This window comes from Antedon bifida, chromosome 2 (genome assembly GCF_963402885.1).
Source record: "Antedon bifida chromosome 2, ecAntBifi1.1, whole genome shotgun sequence".
NCBI lineage: Eukaryota > Metazoa > Echinodermata > Crinoidea > Comatulida > Antedonidae > Antedon > Antedon bifida.
In genome coordinates this window covers 19,949,118-19,971,407 of record NC_136227.1, presented here as the reverse complement: position 1 = coordinate 19,971,407, position 22,290 = coordinate 19,949,118, and positions in this window count along the sequence as shown.

Here is a 22,290-nt window from a genome sequence, read left to right as displayed (position 1 = left end):
ACACAAAAACACCAAAGAGCACAAAATAGCTTAATATCGTATTTAAAAACGTTTTAGACCATTTTGAGCATTTCGACAAAAATTTTTCACTCTAAACATCAAAGTGTACAGAATAGCTTCAAATCGCATTTGGAGACATTTTAGACCATTTTGTGATATTCGAAAAAACTTGTTAACATAAAAACACCAAAGTGCTTAGAAGAGCTTCAAATCGCATTTGGAGACGTTTTAGACCATTTTGTGATTTTCGAAAAAACTTGTTAACATAAAAACACCAAAGTGCTTAGAATAGCTTCAAATCGCATTTGGAGACGTTTTAGACCATTTTGTGATTTTCGAAAAAACTTGTTAACATAAAAACATCAAAGTGTACAGAATAGCTTCAAATCGCATTTGGAGACGTTTTAGACCATTTTGTGATTTCCGAAAAAACTTGTTAACATAAAAACACCAAAGTGCTTAGAATAGCTTCAAATCGCATTTGGAGACGTTTTAGACCATTTTGTGATTTTCGAAAAAACTTGTTAACATAAAAACACCAAAGTGCTTAGAATAGCTTCAAATAGCATTTTTAGATATTTGAGACCATTTTGTGATTTTCGAAAAACCTTGTTAACATAAAAACACCAAAGTGCTTAGAATAGCTTCAAATCGCATTTGGAGACGTTTTAGACCATTTTGTGATTTTCGAAAAAACTTGTTAACATAAAAACACCAAAGTGCTTAGAATAGCTTCAAATAGCATTTTTAGATATTTGAGACCATTTTGTGATTTTCGAAAAACCTTGTTAACATAAAAACACCAAAGTGCTTAGAATAGCTTCAAATCGCATTTGGAGACGTTTTAGACCATTTTGTGATTTTCGAAAAAACTTGTTAACATAAAAACACCAAAGTGCTTAGAATAGCTTCAAATCGCATTTGGAGACGTTTTAGACCATTTTGTGATTTTCGAAAAAACTTGTTAATATAAAAACACCAAAGTGCTTAGAATAGCTTCAAATCGCATTTGGAGACATTTTAGAGCATTTTGTGATTTTCGAAAAAACTTGTTAACATAAAAACACCAAAGTGCTTAGAATAGCTTCAAATAGCATTTTTAGATATTTGAGACCATTTTGTGATTTTCGAAAAACCTTGTTAACATAAAAACACCAAAGTGCTTAGAATAGCTTCAAATCGCATTTGGAGACGTTTTAGACCATTTTGTGATTTTCGAAAAAACTTGTTAACATAAAAACACCAAAGTGCTTAGAAGAGCTTCAAATCGCATTTGGAGACGTTTTAGACCATTTTGTGATTTTCGAAAAAACTTGTTAACATAAAAACACCAAAGTGCTTAGAATAGCTTCAAATCGCATTTGGAGACGTTTTAGACCATTTTGTGATTTTCGAAAAAACTTGTTAACATAAAAACATCAAAGTGTACAGAATAGCTTCAAATCGCATTTGGAGACGTTTTAGACCATTTTGTGATTTCCGAAAAAACTTGTTAACATAAAAACACCAAAGTGCTTAGAATAGCTTCAAATCGCATTTGGAGACGTTTTAGACCATTTTGTGATTTTCGAAAAAACTTGTTAACATAAAAACACCAAAGTGCTTAGAATAGCTTCAAATAGCATTTTTAGATATTTGAGACCATTTTGTGATTTTCGAAAAACCTTGTTAACATAAAAACACCAAAGTGCTTAGAATAGCTTCAAATCGCATTTGGAGACGTTTTAGACCATTTTGTGATTTTCGAAAAAACTTGTTAACATAAAAACACCAAAGTGCTTAGAATAGCTTCAAATCGCATTTGGAGACGTTTTAGACCATTTTGTGATTTTCGAAAAAACTTGTTAATATAAAAACACCAAAGTGCTTAGAATAGCTTCAAATCGCATTTGGAGACATTTTAGAGCATTTTGTGATTTTCGAAAAAACTTGTTAACATAAAAACACCAAAGTGCTTAGAATAGCTTCAAATAGCATTTTTAGATATTTGAGACCATTTTGTGATTTTCGAAAAACCTTGTTAACATAAAAACACCAAAGTGCTTAGAATAGCTTCAAATCGCATTTGGAGACGTTTTAGACCATTTTGTGATTTTCGAAAAAACTTGTTAACATAAAAACACCAAAGTGCTTAGAAGAGCTTCAAATCGCATTTGGAGACGTTTTAGACCATTTTGTGATTTTCGAAAAAACTTGTTAACATAAAAACACCAAAGTGCTTAGAATAGCTTCAAATCGCATTTGGAGACGTTTTAGGCCATTTTGTGATTTTCGAAAAAACTTGTTAACATAAAAACATCAAAGTGTACAGAATAGCTTCAAATCGCATTTGGAGACGTTTTAGACCATTTTGTGATTTCCGAAAAAACTTGTTAACATAAAAACACCAAAGTGCTTAGAATAGCTTCAAATCGCATTTGGAGACGTTTTAGACCATTTTGTGATTTTCGAAAAAACTTGTTAACATAAAAACACCAAAGTGCTTAGAATAGCTTCAAATCGCATTTGGAGACGTTTTAGACCATTTTGAGGATTTCGATGAAACTTGGTTACACAAAAACATCAAAGTGCTTAAAATCACATTAGAAACCGTTTTAGACCATTTTGAGCATTTCGACAAAACTTTTCACACAAAACATCAAAGTGTACAGAATAGCTTCAAATCGCATTTGGAGACATTTTAGACCATTTTGTGATTTTCGAAAAAACTTGTTAACATAAAAACACCAAAGTGCTTAGAATAGCTTCAAATCGCGTTTGGAGACGTTTTAGACCATTTTGTGATTTTCGAAAAAACTTGTTAACATAAAAACATCAAAGTGTACAGAATAGCTTCAAATCGCATTTGGAGACGTTTTAGACCATTTTGTGATTTTCGTCAAAATTTGTTAACATAAAAACACCAAAGTGCTTAGAATAGCTTTAAATCGCATTTGGAGACGTTTTAGACCATTTTGTGATTTTCAAAAAAACTTGGTTACACAAAAATATCAAAATGCTTAAAATCACATTAGAAACCGTTTTAGACCATTTTGAGCATTTCGATAAAACATTTCACACAAAAACATCAAAGGGCACAAAATAGCTTAATATCGTGTTTAAAAACGTTTTAGACCATTTTGAGCATTTCGACAAAAATTTTTCACACAAAACATCAAAGTGTACAGAATAGCTTCAAATCGCATTTGGAGACATTTTAGACCATTTTGTGATTTTCGAAAAAACTTGTTAACATAAAAACACCAAAGTGCTTAGAATAGCTTCAAATCGCATTTGGAGACGTTTTAGACCATTTTGTGATTTTCGAAAAACCTTGTTACCATAAAAACATCAAAGTGCTTAGAATAGCTTCAAATCGCATTTGGAGACGTTTTAGACCATTTTGTGATTTTCGAAAAACTTGTTAACATAAAAACACCAAAGTGCTAAGAATAGCTTCAAATCGCATTTGGAGACGTTTTAGACCATTTTGAGATTTTCCAAAAAACTTGTTAACATTTATACACCAAAGTGCTAAGAATAGCTTCAAATCGCATTTGGAGACGTTTTAGACCATTTTGTGAATTTCGAAAAAACTTTTTAACATAAAAATATCAAAGTGTACAGAATAGCTTCAAATCGCATTTGGAGACGTTTTAGACCATTTTGTGATTTTCGTCAAAATTTGTTAACATAAAAACACCAAAGTGCTTAGAATAGCTTTAAATCGCATTTGGAGACGTTTTAGACCATTTTGTGATTTTCAAAAAAACTTGGTTACACAAAAATATCAAAATGCTTAAAATCACATTAGAAACCGTTTTAGACCATTTTGAGCATTTCGATAAAACATTTCACACAAAAACATCAAAGGGCACAAAATAGCTTAATATCGTATTTAAAAACGTTTTAGACCATTTTGAGCATTTCGACAAAAATTTTTCACACAAAACATCAAAGTGTACAGAATAGCTTCAAATCGCATTTGGAGACATTTTAGACCATTTTGTGATTTTCGAAAAAACTTGTTAACATAAAAACACCAAAGTGCTTAGAATAGCTTCAAATCGCATTTGGAGACGTTTTAGACCATTTTGTGATTTTCGAAAAACCTTGTTACCATAAAAACATCAAAGTGCTTAGAATAGCTTCAAATCGCATTTGGAGACGTTTTAGACCATTTTGTGATTTTCGAAAAACTTGTTAACATAAAAACACCAAAGTGCTAAGAATAGCTTCAAATCGCATTTGGAGACGTTTTAGACCATTTTGAGATTTTCCAAAAAACTTGTTAACATTTATACACCAAAGTGCTAAGAATAGCTTCAAATCGCATTTGGAGACGTTTTAGACCATTTTGTGAATTTCGAAAAAACGTTTTAACATAAAAATATCAAAGTGTACAGAATAGCTTCAAATCGCATTTGGAGACGTTTTAGACCATTTTGTGATTTTCAAAAAAACTTGGTTACACAAAAACATCAAAGTGCTTAAATTCACATTAGAAACCGTTTTAGACCATTTTGAGCATTTCGATTAAACTTTTCACACAAAAACATAAAAGGACACAAAATAGCTTAATATCGTATTTAAAAACGTTTTAGACCATTTTGAGCATTTCGATAAAAAATTTTTACACAAAAACATCAAAGAGCACAAAATAGCTTAATATCGTATTTAAAAACGTTTTAGACCATTTTGTGATTTTCTAAAAAACTTGTTAACATAAAAACATCAAAGTGTACAGAATAGCTTCAAATCGCATTTGGAGACGTTTTAGACCATTTTGTGATTTTCGAAAAAACTTGTTAACATAAAAACAACAAAGTGCTTAGAATAGCTTCAAATCGCATTTGGAGACGTTTTAGACCATTTTGTTATTTTCAAAAAAACTTGGTTACACAAAAACATCAAAGTGCTTAAAATCACATTACAAACCGTTTTAGACCATTTTGAGCATTTCGATAAAACTTTTCACACAAAAACATCAAAGGGCACAAAATAGCTTAATATCGTATTTAAAAACGTTTTAGACCAATTTAAGCATTTCGACAAAAAGTTTTCACTCAAAAACATCAAAGAGCACAAAATAGCTTAATATCGTATTTAAAAACGTTTTAGACCCTTTTGAGCATTTCGACAAAAAATTTTCACACAAAACATCAAAGTGTACAGAATAGCTTCAAATCGCATTTGGAGACATTTTAGACCATTTTGTGATTTTCGAAAAAACTTGTTAACATAAAAACACCAAAGTGCTTAGAATAGATTCAAATCGCATTTGGAGACGTTTTAGACCATTTTGTGATTTTCGAAAAAACTTGTTAACATAAAAACACCAAAGTGCTTAGAATAGCTTCAAATCGCATTTGGAGACGTTTTAGACCATTTTGTGATTTTAGAAAAAACTTGTTAACATAAAAACATCAAAGTGTACAGAATAGCTTCAAATCGCATTTGGAGACGTTTTCGACCATTTTGTGATTTTCGAAAAAATTTGTTAACATAAAAACACCAAAGTGCTTAGAATAGATTCAAATCGCATTTGGAGACGTTTTAGACCATTTTGTGATTTTCGAAAAAACTTGTTAACATAAAAACACCAAAGTGCTTAGAATAGCTTCAAATCGCATTTGGAGACGTTTTAGACCATTTTGTGATTTTAGAAAAAACTTGTTAACATAAAAACATCAAAGTGTACAGAATAGCTTCAAATCGCATTTGGAGACGTTTTAGACCATTTTGTGATTTTCGAAAAAATTTGTTAACATAAAAACACCAAAGTGCTTAGAATAGCTTCAAATCGCATTTGGAGACATTTTAGACCATTTTGTGATTTTAAAAAAAACTTGGTTACACAAAAATATCAAATTGCTTAAAATCACATTAGAAACCGTTTTAGACCATTTTGAGCATTTCGATAAAACTTTTCACACAAAAACATCAAAGGGCACAAAATAGCTTAATATCGTATTTAAAAACGTTTTAGACCATTTTGAGTATTTCGACAAAAATTTTTCACACAAAACATCAAAGTGTACAGAATAGCTTCAAATCGCATTTGGAGACATTTTAGACCATTTTGTGATTTTCGAAAAAATATGTTAACATAAAAACACCAAAGTGCTTAGAATAGCTTCAAATCGCATTTGGAGACGTTTTATACCATTTTGTGATTTTTGAAAAAACTTGTTAACATAAAAACACCAAAGTGCTTAGAATAGCTTCAAATCGCATTTTTAGACATTTTAGACCATTTTGTGATTTTCGAAAAACCTTGTTAACATAAAAACACCAAAGTGCTTAGAATAGCTTCAAATCGCATTTGGAGACATTTTAGACCATTTTGTAATTTTCGAAAAAACTTGTTAACATAAAAACACCAAAGTGCTTAGAATAGCTTCAAATCGCATTTGGAGACGTTTTAGACCATTTTGTGATTTTCGAAAAAACTTGTTAACATAAAAACACCAAAGTGCTTAAAATAGCTTCAAATCGCATTTGGAGACGTTTTAGACCATTTTGGGATTTTCGAAAAAACTTGTTAACATAAAAACACCAAAGTGCTTAGAATAGCTTCAAATCGCATTTGGAGACATTTTAGAGCATTTTGTGATTTTCGAAAAAACTTGTTAACATAAAAACACCAAAGTGCTTAGAATAGCTTCAAATCGCATTTGGAGACGTTTTAGACCATTTTGAGGATTTCGATGAAACTTGGTTACACAAAAACATCAAAGTGCTTAAAATCACATTAGAAACCGTTTTAGACCATTTTGAGCATTTCGACAAAACTTTTCACACAAAACATCAAAGTGTACAGAATAGCTTCAAATCGCATTTGGAGACATTTTAGACTATTTTGTGATTTTCGAAAAAACTTGTTAACATAAAAACACCAAAGTGCTTAGAATAGCTTCAAATCGCATTTGGAGACGTTTTAGACCATTTTGTGATTTTCCAAAAAACTTGTTAACATTTATACACCAAAGTGCTAAGAATAGCTTCAAATCGCATTTGGAGACGTTTTAGACCATTTTGTGAATTTCGAAAAAACTTTTTAACATAAAAATATCAAAGTGTACAGAATAGCTTCAAATCGCATTTGGAGACGTTTTAGACCATTTTGTGATTTTCAAAAAAACTTGGTTACACAAAAACATCAAAGTGCTTAAATTCACATTAGAAACCGTTTTAGACCATTTTGAGCATTTCGATTAAACTTTTCACACAAAAACATAAAAGGACACAAAATAGCTTAATATCGTATTTAAAAACGTTTTAGACCATTTTGTGATTTTCGAAAAACTTGTTAACATAAAAACACCAAAGTGCTTAGAATAGCTTCAATTCGCATTTGGAGACATTTTAGACCATTTTGTGATTTTCGAACAAACATGTTAACATAAAAACACCAAAGTGCTTAGAATAGCTTCAAATCGCATTTGGAGACGTTTTAGACCATTTTGTGATTTTCGAAAAAACTTGTTAACATAAAAACACCAAAGTGCTTAGAATAGCTTCAAATCGCATTTGGAGACGTTTTAGACCATTTTGTGATTTTCAAAAAAACTTGGTTACACAAAAACATCAAAGTGCTTAAAATCACATTAGAAACCGTTTTAGACCATTTTGAGCATTTCGATAAAACTTTTCACACAAAAACATCAAAGGGCACAAAATAGCTTAATATCGTATTTAAAAACGTTTTAGACCAATTTAAGCATTTCGACAAAAATTTTTCACACAAAAACATCAAAGAGCACAAAATAGCTTAATATCGTATTTAAAAACGTTTTAGACCATTTTGTGATTTTCGAAAAAAATTGTTAACATAAAAACACCAAAGTGCTTAGAATAGCTTCAAATCGGATTTGGAGACGTTTTAGACCATTTTGAGGATTTCGATGAAACTTGGTTACACAAAAACATCAAAGTGCTTAAAATCACATTAGAAACCGTTTTAGACCATTTTGAGCATTTCGACAAAACTTTTCACATAAAACATCAAAGTGTACAGAATAGCTTCAAATCGCATTTGGAGACATTTTAGACCATTTTTTTTTGCGAAAAAACTTGTTAACATAAAAACACCAAAGTGCTTAGAATAGCTTCAAATCGCATTTGGAAACGTTTTAGACCATTTTTTGATTTTCGAAAAAACTTGTTAACATAAAAACACCAAAGTGCTTAGAATAGCTTCAAATCGCATTTGGAGACGTTTTAGACCATTTTGTGATTTTCGAAAAACCTTGTTAACATAAAAACATCAAAGTGCTTAGAATAGCTTCAAATCGCATTTGGAGACGTTTTAGACCATTTTGTGATTTTCGAAAAAACTTGTTAACATAAAAACACCAAAGTGCTTAGAATAGCTTCAAATCGCATTTGGAGACATTTTAGAGCATTTTGTGATTTTCGAAAAAACTTGTTAACATAAAAACACCAAAGTGCTTAGAATAGCTTCAAATCGCATTTGGAGACGTTTTAGACCATTTTGAGGATTTCGATGAAACTTGGTTACACAAAAACATCAAAGTGCTTAAAATCACATTAGAAACAGTTTTAGACCATTTTGAGCATTTCGATAAAACTTTTCACACAAAAACATCAAAGGGCACAAAAATAGCTTAATATCGTATTTAAAAACGTTTTAGACCAATTTAAGCATTTCGACAAAAATTTTTCACACAAAAACATCAAAGTGCACAAAATAGCTTAATATCGTATTTAAAAACGTTTTAGACCATTTTGTGATTTTCGAAAAAAATTGTTAACATAAAAACACCAAAGTGCTTAGAATAGCTTCAAATCGCATTTGGAGACGTTTTAGACCATTTTGAGGATTTCGATGAAACTTGGTTACACAAAAACATCAAAGTGCTTAAAATCACATTAGAAACCGTTTTAGACCATTTTGAGCATTTCGACAAAACTTTTCACATAAAACATCAAAGTGTACAGAATAGCTTCAAATCGCATTTGGAGACATTTTAGACCATTTTGTGATTTCCGAAAAAACTTGTTAACATAAAAACACCAAAGTGCTTAGAATAGCTTCAAATCGCATTTGGAGACGTTTTAGACCATTTTTTGATTTTCGAAAAACCTTGTTAACATAAAAACACCAAAGTGCTTAGAATAGCTTCAAATCGCATTTGGAGACGTTTTAGACCATTTTGTGATTTTCGAAAAAACTTGTTAACATAAAAACACCAAAGTGCTTAGAATAGCTTCAAATCGCATTTGGAGACATTTTAGACCATTTTGTGATTTTCGAAAAAACTTGTTAACATAAAAACACCAAAGTGCTTAGAATAGCTTCAAATCGCATTTGGAGACGTTTTAGACCATTTTGTGATTTTCAAAAAAACTTGGTTACACAAAAATATCAAAATGCTTAAAATCACATTAGAAACCGTTTTAGACCATTTTGAGCATTTCGACAAAAAATTTTCACACAAAACATCAAAGTGTACAGAATAGCTTCAAATCGCATTTGGAGACGTTTTAGACCATTTTGTGATTTTCAAAAAAACTTGGTTACACAAAAACATCAAAATGCTTAAATTCACATTAGAAACCGTTTTAGACCATTTTGAGCATTTCGATTAAACTTTTCACACAAATACATAAAAGGACACAAAATAGCTTAATATCGTATTTAAAAACGTTTTAGACCATTTTGAGCATTTCGACAAACATTTTTTACACAAAAACATCAAAGAGCACAAAATAGCTTAATATCGTATTTAAAAACGTTTTAGACCATTTCGAGCATTTCGACAAAAATTTTTCACACAAAACATCAAAGTGCTTAGAAAAGCTTCAAATCGCATTTGGAGACATTTTAGACCATTTTGTGATTTTCGAAAAAACTTGTTAACATAAAAACACCAAAGTGCTTAGAATAGCTTCAAATCGCATTTTGAGACATTTTAGAGCATTTTGTGATTTTCGAAAAAACTTGTTAACATAAAAACACCAAAGTGCTTAGAATAGCTTCAAATCGCATTTGGAGACGTTTTAGACCATTTTGAGGATTTCGATGAAACTTGGTTACACAAAAACATCAAAGTGCTTAAAATCACATTAGAAACCGTTTTAGACCATTTTGAGCATTTCGATAAAACTTATCACACAAAAACATCAAAGGGCACAAAATAGCTTAATATCGTATTTAAAAACGTTTTAGACCATTTTGAGCATTTCGACAAAAATTTTTCACACAAAAACATCAAAGAGCACAAAATAGCTTAATATCGTATTTAAAAACGTTTTAGACCATTTTGAGCATTTCGACAAACATTTTTCACACAAAACATCAAAGTGTACAGAATAGCTTTAAATCGCATTTGGAGACATTTTAGACCATTTTGTGATTTTCGAAAAAATTTGTTAACATAAAAACACCAAAGTGCTTAGAATAGCTTCAAATCGCATTTGGAGACGTTTTAGACCATTTTGTGATTTTCGAAAAAACTTGTTAACATAAAAACAACAAAGTGCTTAGAATAGCTTCAAATCGCATTTGGAGACATTTTAGACCATTTTGTGATTTTCGAAATAACTTGTTAACATAAAAACACCAAAGTGCTTAGAATGGCTTCAAATCGCATTTGGAGACGTTTTGGACCATTTTGTGATTTTCAAAAAAACTTGTTAACATAAAAACACCAAAGTGCTTAGAATAGCTTCAAATCGCATTTGGATACGTTTTAGACCATTTTGTGATTTTCGAAATAACTTGTTAACATAAAAACACCAAAGTGCTTAGAATAGCTTCAAAACGCATTTGGAGACGTTTTAGACCATTTTATGATTCACGAAAAAACTTGTTAACATAAAAACACCAAAGTGCTTAGAATAGCTTCAAATCGCATTTTGAGACATTTTAGAGCATTTTGTGATTTTCGAAAAAACTTGTTAACATAAAAACACCAAATTGCTTAGAATAGCTTCAAATCGCATTTGGAGACGTTTTAGACCATTTTGAGGATTTCGATGAAACTTGGTTACACAAAAACATCAAAGTGCTTAAAATCACATTAGAAACCGTTTTAGACCATTTTGAACATTTCGACAAAACTTTTCACACAAAACATCAAAGTGTACAGAATAGCTTCAAATCGCATTTGGAGACATTTTAGACCATTTTGTGATTTTCGAAAAAACTTGTTAACATAAAAACACCAAAGTGCTTAGAATAGCTTCAAATCGCATTTGGAGACGTTTTAGACCATTTTGTGATTTTCGAAAAAACTTGTTAACATAAAAACACCAAAGTGCTTAGAATAGCTTCAAATCGCATTTGGAGACGTTTTAGACCATTTTGTGATTTTCGAAAAAACTTGTTAACATAAAAACATCAAAGTGCTTAGAATAGCTTCAAATCGCATTTGGAGACGTTTTAGACCATTTTGTGATTTTCGAAAAACTTGTTAACATAAAAACACGAAAGTGCTAAGAATAGCTTCAAATCGCATTTGGAGACGTTTTAGACCATTTTGTGATTTTCCAAAAAACTTGTTAAACATTTATACACCAAAGTGCTAAGAATAGCTTCAAATCGCATTTGGAGACGTTTTAGACCATTTTGTGAATTTCGAAAAAACTTTTTAACATAAAAATATCAAAGTGTACAGAATAGCTTCAAATCGCATTTGGAGACGTTTTAGACCATTTTGTGATTTTCAAAAAAACTTGGTTACACAAAAACATCAAAGTGCTTAAATTCACATTAGAAACCGTTTTAGACCACTTTGAGCATTTCGATTAAACTTTTCACACAAAAACATAAAAGGACACAAAATAGCTTAATATCGTATTTAAAAACGTTTTAGACCATTTTGAGCATTTCGACAAAAATTTTTTACACAAAAACATCAAAGAGCACAAAATAGCTTAATATCGTATTTAAAAACGTTTTAGACCATTTTGTGATTTTCGACAAAACTTGTTAACATAAAAACACCAAAGTGCTTAGAATAGCTTCAAATCGCATTTGGAGACATTTTAGACCATTTTGTGATTTTCGAAAAAACATGTTAACATAAAAACACCAAAGTGCTTAGAATAGCTTCAAATCGCATTTGGAGACGTTTTAGACCATTTTGTGATTTTCGAAAAAAGTTGGTTACACAAAAACATCAAAGTGCTTAAAATCACATTAGAAACCGTTTTAGACCATTTTGAGCATTTCGATAAAACTTTTCACACAAAAACATCAAAGGGCACAAAATAGCTTAATATCGTATTTAAAAACGTTTTAGACCAATTTAAGCATTTCGACAAAAATTTTTCACACAAAAACACCAAAGAGCACAAAATAGCTTAATATCGTATTTAAAAACGTTTTAGACCATTTTGAGCATTTCGACAAAAATGTTTCACTCTAAACATCAAAGTGTACAGAATAGCTTCAAATCGCATTTGGAGACATTTTAGACCATTTTGTGATTTTCGAAAAAACTTGTTAACATAAAAACACCAAAGTGCTTAGAAGAGCTTCAAATCGCATTTGGAGACGTTTTAGACCATTTTGTGATTTTCGAAAAAACTTGTTAACATAAAAACACCAAAGTGCTTAGAATAGCTTCAAATCGCATTTGGAGACGTTTTAGACCATTTTGTGATTTTCGAAAAAACTTGTTAACATAAAAACATCAAAGTGTACAGAATAGCTTCAAATCGCATTTGGAGACGTTTTAGACCATTTTGTGATTTCCGAAAAAACTTGTTAACATAAAAACACCAAAGTGCTTAGAATAGCTTCAAATCGCATTTGGAGACGTTTTAGACCATTTTGTGATTTTCGAAAAAACTTGTTAACATAAAAACACCAAAGTGCTTAGAATAGCTTCAAATAGCATTTTTAGATATTTGAGACCATTTTGTGATTTTCGAAAAACCTTGTTAACATAAAAACACCAAAGTGCTTAGAATAGCTTCAAATCGCATTTGGAGACGTTTTAGACCATTTTGTGATTTTCGAAAAAACTTGTTAACATAAAAACACCAAAGTGCTTAGAATAGCTTCAAATAGCATTTTTAGATATTTGAGACCATTTTGTGATTTTCGAAAAACCTTGTTAACATAAAAACACCAAAGTGCTTAGAATAGCTTCAAATCGCATTTGGAGACGTTTTAGACCATTTTGTGATTTTCGAAAAAACTTGTTAACATAAAAACACCAAAGTGCTTAGAATAGCTTCAAATCGCATTTGGAGACGTTTTAGACCATTTTGTGATTTTCGAAAAAACTTGTTAATATAAAAACACCAAAGTGCTTAGAATAGCTTCAAATCGCATTTGGAGACATTTTAGAGCATTTTGTGATTTTCGAAAAAACTTGTTAACATAAAAACACCAAAGTGCTTAGAATAGCTTCAAATAGCATTTTTAGATATTTGAGACCATTTTGTGATTTTCGAAAAACCTTGTTAACATAAAAACACCAAAGTGCTTAGAATAGCTTCAAATCGCATTTGGAGACGTTTTAGACCATTTTGTGATTTTCGAAAAAACTTGTTAACATAAAAACACCAAAGTGCTTAGAATAGCTTCAAATCGCATTTGGGGACGTTTTAGACCATTTTGTGATTTTCAAAAAAACTTGGTTACACAAAAACATCAAAATGCTTAAATTCACATTAGAAACCGTTTTAGACCATTTTGAGCATTTCGATTAAACTTTTCACACAAATACATAAAAGGACACAAAATAGCTTAATATCGTATTTAAAAACGTTTTAGACCATTTTGAGCATTTCGACAAACATTTTTTACACAAAAACATCAAAGAGCACAAAATAGCTTAATATCGTATTTAAAAACGTTTTAGACCATTTCGAGCATTTCGACAAAAATTTTTCACACAAAACATCAAAGTGCTTAGAAAAGCTTCAAATCGCATTTGGAGACATTTTAGACCATTTTGTGATTTTCGAAAAAACTTGTTAACATAAAAACACCAAAGTGCTTAGAATAGCTTCAAATCGCATTTTGAGACATTTTAGAGCATTTTGTGATTTTCGAAAAAACTTGTTAACATAAAAACACCAAAGTGCTTAGAATAGCTTCAAATCGCATTTGGAGACGTTTTAGACCATTTTGAGGATTTCGATGAAACTTGGTTACACAAAAACATCAAAGTGCTTAAAATCACATTAGAAACCGTTTTAGACCATTTTGAGCATTTCGATAAAACTTTTCACACAAAAACATCAAAGGGCACAAAATAGCTTAATATCGTATTTAAAAACGTTTTAGACCATTTTGAGCATTTCGACAAAAATTTTTCACACAAAAACATCAAAGAGCACAAAATAGCTTAATATCGTATTTAAAAACGTTTTAGACCATTTTGAGCATTTCGACAAACATTTTTCACACAAAACATCAAAGTGTACAGAATAGCTTTAAATCGCATTTGGAGACATTTTAGACCATTTTGTGATTTTCGAAAAAACTTGTTAACATAAAAACACCAAAGTGCTTAGAATAGCTTCAAATCGCATTTGGAGACGTTTTAGACCATTTTGTGATTTTCGAAAAAACTTGTTAACATAAAAACAACAAAGTGCTTAGAATAGCTTCAAATCGCATTTGGAGACATTTTAGACCATTTTGTGATTTTCGAAATAACTTGTTAACATAAAAACACCAAAGTGCTTAGAATGGCTTCAAATCGCATTTGGAGAGGTTTTGGACCATTTTGTGATTTTCAAAAAAACTTGTTAACATAAAAACACCAAAGTGCTTAGAATAGCTTCAAATCGCATTTGGATACGTTTTAGACCATTTTGTGATTTTCGAAATAACTTGTTAACATAAAAACACCAAAGTGCTTAGAATAGCTTCAAAACGCATTTGGAGACGTTTTAGACCATTTTATGATTCACGAAAAAACTTGTTAACATAAAAACACCAAAGTGCTTAGAATAGCTTCAAATCGCATTTTGAGACATTTTAGAGCATTTTGTGATTTTCGAAAAAACTTGTTAACATAAAAACACCAAAGTGCTTAGAATAGCTTCAAATCGCATTTGGAGACGTTTTAGACCATTTTGAGGATTTCGATGAAACTTGGTTACACAAAAACATCAAAGTGCTTAAAATCACATTAGAAACCGTTTTAGACCATTTTGAACATTTCGACAAAACTTTTCACACAAAACATCAAAGTGTACAGAATAGCTTCAAATCGCATTTGGAGACATTTTAGACCATTTTGTGATTTTCGAAAAAACTTGTTAACATAAAAACACCAAAGTGCTTAGAATAGCTTCAAATCGCATTTGGAGACGTTTTAGACCATTTTGTGATTTTCGAAAAAACTTGTTAACATAAAAACACCAAAGTGCTTAGAATAGCTTCAAATCGCATTTGGAGACATTTTAGACCATTTTGTGATTTTCGAAAAAATATGTTAACATAAAAACACCAAAGTGCTTAGAATAGCTTCAAATCGCATTTGGAGACGTTTTAGACCATTTTGTGATTTTCGAAAAACTTGTTAACATAAAAACACGAAAGTGCTAAAAATAGCTTCAAATCGCATTTGGAGACGTTTTAGACCATTTTGTGATTTTCCAAAAAACTTGTTAAACATTTATACACCAAAGTGCTAAGAATAGCTTCAAATCGCATTTGGAGACGTTTTAGACCATTTTGTGATTTTCGAAAAAACTTGTTAACATAAAAACACCAAAGTGCTTAGAATAGCTTCAAATCGCATTTGGAGACATTTTAGACCATTTTGTGATTTTCGAAAAAACATGTTAACATAAAAACACCAAAGTGCTTAGAATAGCTTCAAACCGCATTTGGAGACGTTTTAGACCATTTTGTGATTTTCGAAAAAACTTGTTAACATAAAAACACCAAAGTGCTTAGAATAGCTTCAAATCGCATTTGGAGACATTTTAGAGCATTTTGTAATTTTCGAAAAAACTTGTTAACATAAAAACACCAAAGTGCTTAGAATAGCTTCAAATCGCATTTGGAGACATTTTAGACCATTTTGTGATTTTCGAAAAAACATGTTAACATAAAAACACCAAAGTGCTTAGAATAGCTTCAAATCGCATTTGGAGACGTTTTAGACCATTTTGTGATTTTCGAAAAAACTTGTTAACATAAAAACACCAAAGTGCTTAGAATAGCTTCAAATCGCATTTGGAGACGTTTTAGATCATTTTGAGGATTTCGATGAAACTTGGTTACACAAAAACATCAAAGTGCTTAAAATCACATTAAAAACCGTTTTAGACCATTTTGAGCATTTCGACAAAACTTTTCACACAAAACATCAAAGTGTACAGAATAGCTTCAAATCGCATTTGGAGACATTTTAGACCATTTTGTGATTTTCGAAAAAACTTGTTAACATAAAAACACCAAAGTGCTTAGAATAGCTTCAAATCGCATTTGGAGACGTTTTAGACCATTTTGTGATTTTCGAAAAAACTTGTTACCATAAAACATCAAAGTGTATAGAATAGCTTCAAATCGCATTTGGAGACGTTTTAGACCATTTTGTGATTTTCGAAAAAACTTGTTAACATAAAAACATCAAAGTGCTTAGAATAGCTTCAAATCGCATTTGGAGACGTTTTAGACCATTTTGTGATTTTTGAAAAAACTTGTTAACATAAAAACACCAAAGTGCTTAGAATAGCTTCAAATCGCATTTTTAGTCATTTTAGACCATTTTGTGATTTTCGAAAAACCTTGTTAACATAAAAACACCAAAGTGCTTAGAATAGCTTCAAATCGCATTTGGAGACGTTTTAGACCATTTTGTGATTTTCGAAAAAACTTGTTAACATAGAAACACCAAAGTGTACAGAATAGCTTCAAATCGCATTTGGAGACATTTTAGACCATTTTGTGATTTTCGAAAAAACTTGTTAACATAAAAACACCAAAGTGCTTAGAATAGCTTCAAATCGCATTTGGAGACATTTTAGACCATTTTGTGATTTTCGAAAAAATATGTTAACATAAAAACACCAAAGTGCTTAGAATAGCTTCAAATCGCATTTGGAGACGTTTTAGACCATTTTGTGATTTTTGAAAAAACTAGTTAACATAAAAACACCAAAGTGCTTAGAATAGCTTCAAATCGCATTTTTAGACATTTTAGACCATTTTATGATTTTCGAAAAACCTTGTTAACATAAAAACACCAAAGTGCTTAGAATAGCTTCAAATCGCATTTGGAGACGTTTTAGACCATTTTGTGATTTTCGAAAAACTTGTTAACATAAAAACATCAAAGTGCTTAGAATAGCTTCAAATCGCATTTGTAGACGTTTTAGACCATTTTGTGATTTTCGAAAAACTTGTTAACATAAAAACACCAAAGTGCTAAGAATAGCTTCAAATCGCATTTGGAGACGTTTTAGACCATTTTGTGATTTTCGAAAAAACTTTTTAACATAAAAACATCAAAGTGTACAGAATAGCTTCAAATCGCATTTGGAGACGTTTTAGACCATTTTGTGATTTTCAAAAAAACTTGGTTACACAAAAACATCAAAATGCTTAAATTCACATTAGAAACCGTTTTAGACCATTTTGAGCATTTCGATTAAACTTTTCACACAAATACATAAAAGGACACAAAATAGCTTAATATCGTATTTAAAAACGTTTTAGACCATTTTGAGCATTTCGACAAACATTTTTTACACAAAAACATCAAAGAGCACAAAATAGCTTAATATCGTATTTAAAAACGTTTTAGACCATTTCGAGCATTTCGCCAAAAATTTTTCACACAAAACATCAAAGTGCTTAGAAAAGCTTCAAATCGCATTTGGAGACATTTTAGACCATTTTGTGATTTTCGAAAAAACTTGTTAACATAAAAACACCAAAGTGCTTAGACTAGCTTCAAATCGCATTTTGAGACATTTTAGAGCATTTTGTGATTTTCGAAAAAACTTGTTAACATAAAAACACCAAAGTGCTTAGAATAGCTTCAAATCGCATTTGGAGACGTTTTAGACCATTTTGAGGATTTCGATGAAACTTGGTTACACAAAAACATCAAAGTGCTTAAAATCACATTAGAAACCGTTTTAGACCATTTTGAGCATTTCGATAAAACTTTTCACACAAAAACATCAAAGGGCACAAAATAGCTTAATATCGTATTTAAAAACGTTTTAGACCATTTTGAGCATTTCGACAAAAATTTTTCACACAAAAACATCAAAGAACACAAAATAGCTTAATATCGTATTTAAAAACGTTTTAGACCATTTTGAGCATTTCGACAAACATTTTTCACACAAAACATCAAAGTGTACAGAATAGCTTTAAATCGCATTTGGAGACATTTTAGACCATTTTGTGATTTTCGAAAAAACTTGTTAACATAAAAACACCAAAGTGCTTAGAATAGCTTCAAATCGCATTTGGAGACGTTTTAGACCATTTTGTGATTTTCGAAAAAACTTGTTAACATAAAAACAACAAAGTGCTTAGAATGGCTTCAAATCGCATTTGGAGACGTTTTGGACCATTTTGTGATTTTCAAAAAAACTTGTTAACATAAAAACACCAAAGTGCTTAGAATAGCTTCAAATCGCATTTGGATACGTTTTAGACCATTTTGTGATTTTCGAAATAACTTGTTAACATAAAAACACCAAAGTGCTTAGAATAGCTTCAAAACGCATTTGGAGACGTTTTAGACCATTTTATGATTCACGAAAAAACTTGTTAACATAAAAACACCAAAGTGCTTAGAATAGCTTCAAATCGCATTTTGAGACATTTTAGAGCATTTTGTGATTTTCGAAAAAACTTGTAAACATAAAAACACCAAAGTGCTTAGAATAGCTTCAAATCGCATATGGAGACGTTTTAGACCATTTTGAGGATTTCGATGAAACTTGGTTACACAAAAACATCAAAGTGCTTAAAATCACATTAGAAACCGTTTTAGACCATTTTGAACATTTCGACAAAACTTTTCACACAAAACATCAAAGTGTACAGAATAGCTTCAAATCGCATTTGAAGACATTTTAGACCATTTTGTGATTTTCGAAAAAACTTGTTAACATAAAAACACCAAAGTGCTTAGAATAGCTTCAAATCGCATTTGGAGACGTTTTAGACCATTTTGTGATTTTCGAAAAAACTTGTTAACATAAAAACACCAAAGTGCTTAGAATAGCTTCAAATAGCATTTTTAGATATTTGAGACCATTTTGTGATTTTCGAAAAACCTTGTTAACATAAAAACACCAAAGTGCTTAGAATAGCTTCAAATCGCATTTGGAGACGTTTTAGACCATTTTGTGATTTTCGAAAAAACTTGTTAACATAAAAACACCAAAGTGCTTAGAATAGCTTCAAATCGCATTTGGAGACGTTTTAGACCATTTTGTGATTTTCAAAAAAACTTGGTTACACAAAAACATCAAAATGCTTAAATTCACATTAGAAACCGTTTTAGACCATTTTGAGCATTTCGATTAAACTTTTCACACAAATACATAAAAGGACACAAAATAGCTTAATATCGTATTTAAAAACGTTTTAGACCATTTTGAGCATTTCGACAAACATTTTTTACACAAAAACATCAAAGAGCACAAAATAGCTTAATATCGTATTTAAAAACGTTTTAGACCATTTCGAGCATTTCGACAAAAATTTTTCACACAAAACATCAAAGTGCTTAGAAAAGCTTCAAATCGCATTTGGAGACATTTTAGACCATTTTGTGATTTTCGAAAAAACTTGTTAACATAAAAACACCAAAGTGCTTAGAATAGCTTCAAATCGCATTTTGAGACATTTTAGAGCATTTTGTGATTTTCGAAAAAACTTGTTAACATAAAAACACCAAAGTGCTTAGAATAGCTTCAAATCGCATTTGGAGACGTTTTAGACCATTTTGAGGATTTCGATGAAACTTGGTTACACAAAAACATCAAAGTGCTTAAAATCACATTAGAAACCGTTTTAGACCATTTTGAGCATTTCGATAAAACTTTTCACACAAAAACATCAAAGGGCACAAAATAGCTTAATATCGTATTTAAAAACGTTTTAGACCATTTTGAGCATTTCGACAAAAATTTTTCACACAAAAACATCAAAGAGCACAAAATAGCTTAATATCGTATTTAAAAACGTTTTAGACCATTTTGAGCATTTCGACAAACATTTTTCACACAAAACATCAAAGTGTACAGAATAGCTTTAAATCGCATTTGGAGACATTTTAGACCATTTTGTGATTTTCGAAAAAACTTGTTAACATAAAAACACCAAAGTGCTTAGAATAGCTTCAAATCGCATTTGGAGACGTTTTAGACCATTTTGTGATTTTCGAAAAAACTTGTTAACATAAAAACAACAAAGTGCTTAGAATAGCTTCAAATCGCATTTGGAGACATTTTAGACCATTTTGTGATTTTCGAAATAACTTGTTAACATAAAAACACCAAAGTGCTTAGAATGGCTTCAAATCGCATTTGGAGAGGTTTTGGACCATTTTGTGATTTTCAAAAAAACTTGTTAACATAAAAACACCAAAGTGCTTAGAATAGCTTCAAATCGCATTTGGATACGTTTTAGACCATTTTGTGATTTTCGAAATAACTTGTTAACATAAAAACACCAAAGTGCTTAGAATAGCTTCAAAACGCATTTGGAGACGTTTTAGACCATTTTATGATTCACGAAAAAACTTGTTAACATAAAAACACCAAAGTGCTTAGAATAGCTTCAAATCGCATTTTGAGACATTTTAGAGCATTTTGTGATTTTCGAAAAAACTTGTTAACATAAAAACACCAAAGTGCTTAGAATAGCTTCAAATCGCATTTGGAGACGTTTTAGACCATTTTGAGGATTTCGATGAAACTTGGTTACACAAAAACATCAAAGTGCTTAAAATCACATTAGAAACCGTTTTAGACCATTTTGAACATTTCGACAAAACTTTTCACACAAAACATCAAAGTGTACAGAATAGCTTCAAATCGCATTTGGAGACATTTTAGACCATTTTGTGATTTTCGAAAAAACTTGTTAACATAAAAACACCAAAGTGCTTAGAATAGCTTCAAATCGCATTTGGAGACGTTTTAGACCATTTTGTGATTTTCGAAAAAACTTGTTAACATAAAAACACCAAAGTGCTTAGAATAGCTTCAAATCGCATTTGGAGACGTTTTAGACCATTTTGTGATTTTCGAAAAAACTTGTTAACATAAAAACATCAAAGTGCTTAGAATAGCTTCAAATCGCATTTGGAGACGTTTTAGACCATTTTGTGATTTTCGAAAAAACTTGTTAACATAAAAACAACAAAGTGCTTAGAATAGCTTCAAATCGCATTTGGAGACATTTTAGACCATTTTGTGATTTTCGAAATAACTTGTTAACATAAAAACACCAAAGTGCTTAGAATAGCTTCAAAACGCATTTGGAGACGTTTTGGACCATTTTGTGATTTTCAAAAAAACTTGTTAACATAAAAACACCAAAGTGCTTAGAATAGCTTCAAATCGCATTTTGAGACATTTTAGAGCATTTTGTGATTTTCGAAAAAACTTGTTAACATAAAAACACCAAAGTGCTTAGAATAGCTTCAAATCGCATTTGGAGACGTTTTAGACCATTTTGAGGATTTCGATGAAACTTGGTTACACAAAAACATCAAAGTGCTTAAAATCACATTAGAAACCGTTTTAGACCATTTTGAACATTTCGACAAAACTTTTCACACAAAACATCAAAGTGTACAGAATAGCTTCAAATCGCATTTGGAGACATTTTAGACCATTTTGTGATTTTCGAAAAAACTTGTTAACATAAAAACACCAAAGTGCTTAGAATAGCTTCAAATCGCATTTGGAGACGTTTTAGACCATTTTGTGATTTTCGAAAAAACTTGTTAACATAAAAACACCAAAGTGCTTAGAATAGCTTCAAATCGCATTTGGAGACGTTTTAGACCATTTTGTGATTTTCGAAAAAACTTGTTAACATAAAAACATCAAAGTGCTTAGAATAGCTTCAAATCGCATTTGGAGACGTTTTAGACCATTTTGTGATTTTCGAAAAACTTGTTAACATAAAAACACGAAAGTGCTAAGAATAGCTTCAAATCGCATTTGGAGACGTTTTAGACCATTTTGTGATTTTCCAAAAAACTTGTTAAACATTTATACACCAAAGTGCTAAGAATAGCTTCAAATCGCATTTGGAGACGTTTTAGACCATTTTGTGAATTTCGAAAAAACTTTTTAACATAAAAATATCAAAGTGCTAAG